Source organism: Rattus norvegicus, chromosome 3 (assembly GCF_021556685.1).
Source record: "Rattus norvegicus strain SHRSP/BbbUtx chromosome 3, alternate assembly SHRSP_T2T, whole genome shotgun sequence".
Lineage (NCBI taxonomy): Eukaryota > Metazoa > Chordata > Mammalia > Rodentia > Muridae > Rattus > Rattus norvegicus.
In genome coordinates this window covers 156,758,079-156,768,229 of record NC_141536.1, presented here as the reverse complement: position 1 = coordinate 156,768,229, position 10,151 = coordinate 156,758,079, and the positions used below count along the sequence as shown (strand labels likewise).

At 53.5% G+C, this 10,151-nt stretch overlaps 1 protein-coding gene across 5 annotated transcripts in view; it reads left to right on the top strand.

Annotated features, from left to right (window-relative positions):
- Positions 1-209: 209 nt before the first annotated feature.
- Kcng1 (potassium voltage-gated channel modifier subfamily G member 1) overlaps positions 210-10,151 on the top strand; it is a 31,621-nt gene continuing 21,679 nt past the window's right edge. For 3 of the 5 annotated variants that reach the window (NM_001430299.1, NM_001430297.1, NM_001430296.1), the window contains 1 exon segment: positions 607-836. The gene's annotated coding sequence lies outside the window, so the exon portion shown is untranslated. 5 annotated transcript variants of the gene reach the window in all.

The following is a 10,151-nucleotide window of genomic DNA, read 5'->3' as shown; positions in this document are numbered from 1 at the left end:
AGGTGGAGAGCGCGTGTGGCTCCCGGACTGCCACACATGAAGTGTCCTCGAACGTTATGCCTGCAGTGCCCGTGACAGTTTAACGAAGGATCCACGACTTGGCGTGAGGTTGGACCTCCTAAGGACAGGAGACAGGTCGTGTGGCATTCTCACGATAGAGACTCACGTGGGGAATGAGGCTCGGGTCCTGGCACTCGCTGACTAGGATAGAAGAGCGCCACGCACGAACCTCCCACGACCTCTTCGAAAACTGGAGAGGTGGCTGCGCCTCGGGCCAGGAGCCCTGGGAGGAGCAGCGCTGGGACTTAAAAGGTCACCACGGGAAGGCAGGGGCCTGCGGGGCGCAGGAGATGGTAAGGGGAGGAGATGATTATGGGCGGGATAAGGAGAGTGTGGCGCTGCATTCCGCTAGGACCCAGCGTCCCAGAGGACTCTGGGCCGGGTCAGGGTGGGTGGCATCACAGTGGCCGGTCCCCGCGGTGCCTCCATCCTCCTCCACCTCCCCCTGCCGCCCGCCCCTCTTCCCGCCCCGCGCGCAGTCCCCTCCCTCCGTCCCGCCTCCTGCCCGGCCACCTCCCTCAGCTGCTGCCGCGCGGCGTTGCCGGCGCACTTGCAGCCCGGCGGGCACCAGGAGGCGGAGGCGGGACGGTCAGGGGTCCGAGAGCGCAGTACAGCGGCCCGAGGGCCAAAGTTTGCCAGCAGCCCCGGCAGGCCAAGCAGCTCCCACGCGCCACTTGCTGCCCCCTCTAGCATTCTCACCCCAGCATCGCTGCGCCGGGGGACAGAGCTGCGGCCCGGCTAGCTCCGAGGCGGGGACGCCGCGACGGGAACTTAAGGTGGGAACTTCGCGAGCTGCAGCCTGGCGGGACCCTGCTCCTGCAAGCGGCGCTCCGGGATCTGCACGTGGCCGCGGCCCCGGTGCCCCCCTGCAGATACCTAGGAGCCCTGGAGAGGCCGCCTGGGCGATGCGGGGTGCACCCACACGGCCTCAGTTTGGTCCGACCGCGAATCCTCTCCAGGGGTCCCCGGAATGCGAAGTGCGCTTTGACTTTGCATGCAGGGTTCTTGGGGTCCCCCGGGAGGAGTTGAAATGCAGGGGAGTCTTTGACTTGCTGGTTCACTGTCAATATGCACGGAAGGCAGCACCCCCACCAGCGGGCCTCGTTAAGTCATTCATTAATTAGGAACTCGGTGAGGGCTTATGGACAGCCTACTGTGTGCAAGGCCCTGGTGACAATCAATGTTCTGGGGCCTTAGCATCTAGTAGGAAAGTTAGAGGTCTCCTTAACCTCAGCGTACCCGTGATGGGTGGCCCGGCTTTGCTCACAGTTTTGGGGTGTGGATGGAAAAGGGACGAATTCCTTCATTTTCTGAGTTGTACAAAAAATTGTTTGAGCACCTGCTGTGGGCATCTCACTGTACCAAAGACTCAATGTGCATCCATTCACTTATTCAGTGGCCAAGGTGGAGACAGGACAAGATGGGGGGGAGAGGCTGAGACTCAGGCCCTGCCTCAGAAGGTCACAGCCTGCCAGGGTGACCGGCAGCAACGCCACATGTGTATAGCAGCTTTAAGGTCAGCATAGCGCATTCACCCCTAAGGGGGGTTGATCCCTGGAAAGGAAGAAGTGGGCTCTTAAAAGCTCATTAGTGGGGGTGGGGATGATGATGGGGGCTGAGAAGGTTCATCCAGTGTTAGGTGAGCACAGCCTCCTAGTGATGGGGTCTATAAGCTAAGCTGTCACTTCAGCACATGTTTCATTAACCGCTTGCGATTCAGATGTACTTAAGGGGGGCTAAACACCTGAGTTCCCCAAGCGGATAATAGGTGGGAGGCAACCCCATATTTACCCCTCCTCGATGACACCTGAGCTAAGTGCACGGGAAGGTGAGAGGAGGGGGTGGGGACGGTCTGATTCACTAGAGAAGGGAGGGCTTGCCAGACTCTATAAATCTGGGTAGATATTCGCTGGGGTCTGTTTGACACCCCCTATCCCTCCAAGTACACACACACACACACACACACACACACACACACACACACACACACAGAGTCACTGTCTGGTGTCTCTTCAATAAACACACCTCCCCGTTAAGTGGAGCCCCAGAGATTAAGGCAGTAGGGTGTGCAAACGGTTAGTTCTACCTGTAGGTCTTTAAGCTTTTGTGGCTCTGCAGAACCACCTGCTGGGGGGAGGGGAAGGGAAGTGAGGCTAGGCATGGAGGCTTGGCCCCAAGGGATTGCTCCTACCAGCCCAGCTCTGAGCCAACCCATTCCAGTGGAAAAATGTCTGCTGTGGGACACACTCCAAACCCACAGGGGACAAGTGCACTGAAAGCAAGTCACCCTGAGCCTCTTCCCAGAGCTGGAGGGCCGGGGCTGTGAGCGCCCTGCAGCTTAATGAGGCAGACTCCTGGGGGGTGGGGAGGGGGAGTTGAGTTCTGTGCACCGGGTTGGCACAGGACTCTGGCAAGAGGTAAGCCATCTGTCCCAGGGACAGAAAAACAGAGATGTTTCCTGAACACAGTGGCTCACAGGGACTGCCCTCTGAGAATCCACTCTGAGTTGGTTGCCTAAATCCAGAAAAAAAGAGAGCCCCCTCCCCACCCCTTCCCATGGAAATAGCGGCTGGTGATGGTGCCTAAACAGAACTAATAAAAACAGAAGGGCTGAAGGAGGTGCCAAAAGCCTTGGTATTTTTACCTGGCAGACTGTTCTTAGTGAAAAAAAGTCAGCATATGAATCTGCCACAGGATCTGAACTGTGTTAGCCTGAAGTTATCCCTGCCCCAGGCCAGCACCTACCCCAGCAGACAATAGACATAACATCCCTTCCTTCCCGGCTGGCCGAGCCCTGTGAGCAGGCCAGCTATCGGGTGCTGTCCCCAGTCCCCATCACTCCTCTGTGTGAGCCTGTGTTCCCCAACTTCTGACCACAAAAAAAAGCAAAAATGAAAGCCGGTTAGGTCAACAAGCAAGCCTGAGGACCCGAATTTAATCCCCAGTACCAAAATCAAGAAGAACTACTACAACAAAACAAGCATGGGACCCCAGGGCGAAAGCACGGCCTGATTAAAGGGACTCCACAACTGGCCCTGGGGCTCAGTTGTCTGCCAAGCCCAGAGAAAGGCCCTGCTCAAAAAAAAAAGTGGACAGAAACAACTGAGGTTGTCCCTAGGTACAGCTGAAACACCACACACACACACACACACACACACACACACACACACACACACACACACACACACGCCCACAAAGAAACTAATACAAAAGATGTTCTGGCCACAGTTTTTTAAAGCTCCTGCCAGAATAACAGTAGCCATTTTGCCAGCAGTAGAGCCAGGTGGCTAATGGACAGCCTGCCTATTTGATACACTTTCCCTCATTTTGGTTTAGGTGAGGTATGAGGAAAGGAGCCCACCTCCCAGCATGGAATTCCCTGGGGACTTTGACCCCGGCCCTCAGGAGACAAAGCTAAGGTGTGTGGGAGTGACGATGGCAAGTAGCTAAGACAGACTTCCACAGGCAGCAATCCTGAGGAGATAGGGCAGTGTGCAAGGACCCGGGGAGCCTGATAGCTGGATCCATTATAATTAACGACTTAATTGGGGGTGAACGAAGAGTGGCCAGTCTCTGAGTCAGCCCAGTCAGGAGCCCTAATCCTGATGGATGAGGCTCACAGGAGAGATGAGAGCCACCTGGAGCCTGGGAAGAGAAGGAAGGGAGCCTCGGGTCCCCTCTCCAAGTTAAGGATGGGAGTCCCAAGGGACAAACCCCGACACCAGAAGCTTAAGAAACAAATGTTCTAACTTCTAGAAATCTGCCTACGGTGTCATGTTAGGCTCCCACCTTTCATAATGTGTTCCTCAACATCTCAGAGTTTGAGGAGATAAACTCCAAATCTTGTCTTGCCCAGTAACATCTTCTGGGGAGAATCCACACCCCCATACCTTCTCCAGGGCCCAGAGACCTCCTGAATTCCTTGGCTCATGGCTGGGCCCTGCCGTAACTCCTGTGACTATGGTCATATCTCTGGGGGCCACAGTGATGACCCAGAACTCAACAAAAGCAGGGACTCGGTTGCTTTTCCTACCCTGATTGAGTGCAAATATGAAGATGGTGCTGTTTCCCATCCTGCATAGTCACCTGCTTCTCCCTGTCGCCAGGGGACATCTGTCCCTGTCCCCATCATGGCAGTAGAATTCAGGGATCCCACAGACCACTGCAGTCTCATACTGCCAGCCACGGATGCTTGTTTCACTGAACCTCAGTTTCCCCATATTGTCTTTTAGGAAACAGTGCAAGCCCCTGAAGTTACGGTCCCAGCATCACACCTTGGTGCTTACTGAGTTTGCCGTGCAGGGACATCTAGAGACTCACTGTTAACGGACAGGCGTTCTTTCTGCTCCCCACCTACCCTGAAAAAGGATGCCAACATTTCCTCCGAGGGGACGAGCTAATAAAGTGGGGGTCAGATCACCAGCCCCTGAACAGGCCCTGGGAGGCATCTTAGGAGTCAGGATCAACAGGCAGCAGTTCATGAAACCCTTTTATGCGAGAACCTCGGGGCCAGAGAGCAGATGATGTCACTGACGGCTACAGAAACCTCTACTGCCCTGCTTCAGAGCAGCTGTGCGAGAGACACCATTGCTCTCAAGGAGCAGGAGAAGGCTCTGTGAGAGCAGTGCTCTGTGGGTGTGAATGGCTGGCATGAACACAGGATCCTTCATAGGAGCAGTGGCCATGGTTAGCCACATCAGGCACAGACATTTTGTCCATCGCAACTACTTCCTTCCCAGACCTGGACCCCTCCCTTGAGCTAATACCCCTAAGCTCCTGGTGGACCCAGTGCTACTTAGAAGTCTCCCTCTAAATGAACATTCATCTTTGGAAATGTTTGCTGGGCCTCAGTTACAGCTCCCGAATTCTATTTTCCTTCCAGGAGGAAGGACAAGAAACAGCCTCAGGGCTGCCGTGGGTCTCTGGACTCCTGGAGGAGAATGGGATGGAGGCAACCCCAAGGGAGACAGACAGAAGGCGCAGGGGGTGGGGCATTCTCGGATTCTGCAGTGTCTGCAGTGAAGCCTTAAGATACCAAGCTGGGCAGTCGGGCAGGAGGCTCCTGGCAGCTCTGGGTTCTCCCAGCATTCACGGAGCCCTCCCTCCCACTTCTCTTTGGGACTTCCAACATGGTGGTTGTTGCTGAAGGAGCCAGTAGGCTGGTTCCAGGGGCGAGGGAATCTCAGAGGGAGACCAGGATCTAGTGTCTCTGCTGAGCGCCCACCCAAGACAATTCCCAAGCTTTATGGCTGCTTGTGCTTTTCGTTCATCTGCTATGAGACCCACCTGTTCACCCCCTAACATGCTTCCTCCTTGACGGGAGCGGGCGGTCTTGTCTCCCTGGTTTTTCTCCTCCCTTCCGGTTCCCAGGCCTGGTCTCCCCACCTCCCTCCAGCACATGTTACACACGGATCCTTCTGTGTGTTTGAGTCCTAGTCGGGAGTAATGTGTCCGTTTACATAAATAGCACCGTGCTGTAAACTTCTGTTGCTTTTCCCACTTGGCTCATGCTTTAAAAACCCAATTGTTTCTCTGATCCTATACAGACTCGCATCTTCTGTCTCTTTCTCTAGCAAGATTCACCAAACTGGTCCCGGGGGACGGACGCTGGGAATGTCCCACTGCCTCAAGTAAAGGGGGGGGGCATTCTTATATCTTGTTCATCCCTGGGATCAAATTCCCACGAAGCAGACCCCCAGTCAAAGACTTTAAGGGGATGGATAACTTGTCAGTATTTCCCACCACCTCTGTTGGCCCAGAGCTGCCCCAGAGAAGGGGAACAGTATTCTTTAGTTTCCTTAGCAGCCTAGAATGGCCTCCCTCCAGCCCTGGGCTATGGGAGTCGGGTGGTCCTGAGTTCGAATCCTGCCAGGTCAGTCCAGGGGAGACGCCCTTGATTGGTGGGTGGTGATGGACACTTGTCAGATCTGAGACTGAGAGGACAGGTGTCTGCAGACCAGGCACTGGGCCAAGCGCATCACTTAAGTCTTCTCTTCTCCACATCAAGTGGGCAGGAACTGTTCACATCTTCATTTTACAAATGCAGCAGCCCAAAGCCATAAAGCAGCCAGCCTATCTCAAAGCTAATGGGCTCTTCTGCTCCATTCCACCCCCAAGTAAGCAAACCAACTGATTGGCCCCTGGGGAGGGAGGCCCAGCTCAGTCTCTGTCATCCCTGTATTTACTACCCTCCCCATCTCCTCTTCCCCCTTCTCTTCTTCTTCTTTAATAAGGTCTTACTATACCGTCCTGGTGGACCTGGAATTCACTCTGTAGACCAGGCTAGCCTTAATTGCACAGAGATCTGCCAACCGCTGTTTCCTGAATGCTGGGATTAAAGGCATGTGCTATTTTGTATGCGTATTGCCTGCACTGAATGGTTTTAAGATAACCCACCTTGGTGGCCTTGTGGTTCTGTAAACCACAGGTTTAAAATGGGTCTAATGCTAAAACTGGGAGCTGGTGAGACCACATTCCTTTCTGGTTATTCAGGGAACCTTTGACTTGTCTGTCTTAACATGTGTTGGCTGTCCACACTGGCTCCCAGCTCATCCTCTGTCTTCCAAGCCACTGGTAGCCTACCTTAAGCAACATTCCTCCATCTGTAGTCTCAAGCCCTCCTTGCCGGGAATTGGATGTGCCCTCAGTTACTCATGTCTTCCCGATGTATAACTCCTGTGGTGTCTGTCTGCACTGACCTCTGAGGTCAGATGTGGGGGACTTCAGTAGAGTCCTGGGGTCTGGGTACTGTACCCAGGTCAAACTCCTGCCTCTGTACTTCGAGATAACTCTGCTAGCCTGACCCTCCCTGGATCACACACTGGTCAGGTCGGCTCTGGCCCTCTGACCTGCCTGTGAGATTCTCCCTCCTGCTGTCTCTCTCCTACACTTAAGTCGCATCCATACTAGTTTTTGTCAGAGGCTCCTTCTCACTCTCGTCTGTCTCAGCGCCACCTACTGGCCACATCTGGAATCACGCTCCTCTCTTGTTCGTCCCCTCACCCCCGCCCCCGTTGGTCTCCCCCATCCCCATCCCCCAGAAGCCCACCCCTCAGTAAGTTCTGCCGGCTCTTCCTCCAAGCCCGCTGAAGCCATGCCAGCCCGAGTCCCCTCCACTTGTCCTACCCTTGCTCCTCTGTTCCCACTGGTGTGTCTTGACCCCCAAGTCTGCCCCTAACACTGCCTGAGAAGCCCTGCCTCACATAGATCCTTCAGCAAATCTGTCCGATGACCTTCCCAGTGAGCTCTGGCTTGGAGGAAACTGTTATCTGCAGCGCTCGTCAACCACCTAACAACCTGCAAACTCCGTGTAGGAATCCCAATGTGAGCAGGAGACCCAGTGAGACGCTAATGGGGAAGCTCTGCCAGAGGGCAAGTCGGGGTGCAAGGAAGACTCCTGGAGAGAAGAGGTTCATGAATGAGCTGGGGCTGGGGAACGAGGCTCCCAGGCTCCCAGGCTCCCAGGCTCCCAGGCTCCCAGGCTCCCAGGCTCCCAGGCTCCCAGGCTATTCTAGCCAAGCAGAGCAAGGCTTTCCTCTTGTCTTTGGTGGCAGGATGAAGTGGCAGAGTGAGAAGCAAGACACTCTTGAAGCACCTAAAGGGACTGTTCCCACGCCTCCAAGGGATCCCGGCAGGCTTAGCCTGAGGACATGGGTTCCAATTTTAGGAGAAGTGAAAAGCTCTCAGCCGAACTAAAATGCAGTCATCAACTTCAAACAGGTGCAGCCTAGTTTCCCAAAACTCCCGTCTGTGAAGCTACAGCCTTCCCAGAGAGCGAGATCCGTGCTAAGCTGTCGCCGCACCTGTGGGGAGGAGGCCCCTTGAAGTGAGCACCCTCCCTGGTTGGGTTCCCCTAAGATCAGCTGTGTATTCCTGACCCTAACTGGATCCCCTGATATTGGAAATGACAGTCTCCACGTGCACTGTTTGCTTCATTTTTTTTTTCCTTTTGTTTTGAAATGGGTCTTCCTGTAACGTCCAGTGGCCACCGCTCTGTTTTGAAGTGCAAGAGCACTGCTCTTGCACCTCAAAAGGAAGAAGAGACTTTAGTCTGAAGGCAAATCTCAGTGGCCCTGGCCTGGGGAAGCAGATTGAAGTCTCCCCAAACACTATGTTCCACTGTGAAAGTGGTTATATGAGATCTTAGTAGCTACGGAAACAAAGAAAGATATAAACCAAAGTATTTACCAAGCACAGCAGTGGGGGCCGCAGGTAGTGAATCAGCAAATCCAGAAGGCTAGTGGGAATGTATTCTGAGGTCTCCATAGTCACGAGGACATTAGGTCAGACATGGGTGTGGGCAATGAATGGCTTTCAAAGGGGCTAAAAATAACCCAAGATAATTGGTTCTGGTCTGCAACATTTTAACCGACCATAGTCCTCCAAGTTTAGTCATTTGGCATCATAGAATAGCTAACACGGGTTACAGCCTCCTCCCCCTCCCCCACCCCTCTGTTTCTTTTTCTCACCTGCTTTTTCATTTCACAATAGCAAGGAACAACCTCAAACTTACAACTCTCCTGCCTCCACCATCCAGGTGCTGGGGTTATGGTGGTGCAGCACCAGCCCAGTTTCTGTAGTGCTGCGCATAACCCAGGCCTCTCCACGCTAGGCAGGGCACCCCACCAACTGAGCTATATCCCGGGATGTTTTGTTTACTTCATCAAGACAGTGTCTCTGTGGCCTGGGAGGTGGTGGCTCAGCAGTTAAAAGTATTGGCTGCTCTGTCAGAGGGCCTTGGGTTCAATTCCCAGCATCCACACGGCAGCTTACATCCATCAGTCACTCCAGTTCTAGGGGATCAACTATACCCAGGTTAGGCTCCTGCCTTTGTATTTCAAGAATTCTGCCAGCCTGGCCCCTCCCTGGACCACACAGTGGTCAGGTCTCTGGCCTGTACCAGTGCCAGGCGGTCATGTACATGAGTGCAGGAAAAACGCCCATACATGTAAAATTTTTAAAAAATTAAATTATCTTTTAAAAAAAAAAACCAACCATGGTGCAGGCCTTTAATCCCAGCACTCAGGAGGCAGAGGCAGGCACAGCTCTGAGTTCGAGACTGGTCTGGTCTATAAAGCAAGTCTCAAGACAGCCAGGGCTACACAGAGAAAACCTGTCTTGAAACAGAGAAACCTGCCTCCGGGGTTGGAGAGACGGCTCAGATCTCAAGAGCTCTCTGGCTGTTCTACTAGAGGACCCAGGTTCAACTTCTAGCAACCATATAGCAACTCACAAACGGTCTGTAGTTCCGACCCTTGCGTGGGCACTGCACGTTTGCTGTGTAGACGTGCGTGCAGACCAAACACACATTCACATTAAATGTTATTTTAGATTGAGGTTTCGCCGCATATCCCATTCTGGCCTTCAACTCGGTAATCCTCCTGCCTCAGCCTCCCAGGTGCACTACCAAGCCCAGCTGTGGATGATGACCTTAAAAAGCCAAATGTCACCTACGCATGACAGCACAGACCTGTAACTCCAGCACTGGTGGAACTGAGGCAGGGGGATCACAATTCTGAGGATAACCTGGCCTATGTAGTGAGAGTGGGATAGGAGGGAGGGATATTAAACTTTTGCTACTTTTCTTTTCTTTTTTTTTTTTTTTTTTCTTTTTATCAGAGCTGGGGACGGAACCCAGGGCCTTGCGCTTCCTAGGCAAGCGCTCTACCACTGAGCTAAATCCCCAAACCCCTTTTGCTACTTTTCTATGTATCCATTTAGTTTTAGAAAAGTCTTTGTAGTAATCCAAGGTCTCAAATGCTTAAAGTGCAGGAAGGAAGCCTGTGAGTGACATAGGGTGGGGGTGAGGGAGGCCACGGGGAACAGTGAAGACTGCAGTAGACTAGAGCCAGGCCTACAAGACAAAGCCATTTCTCAACTGGAATTCGGGCCATGAATACATCTTTTCGCATGAAGTTGCTTAATTACCAGAAGTATTTGTGAACCAAGCTGAGCCCATGAGCCGGAGACAGGTCAGCCCCCTCATTCTCTGGGTGTAGATTGTTCACTCTGAGGCTGGGAAGGAAGGAGTTCTCGGTTGCTGATAGTCTGACCTTTGCTTTCTAAAGCCGGCACGTGCTGCTGCTGGTTTA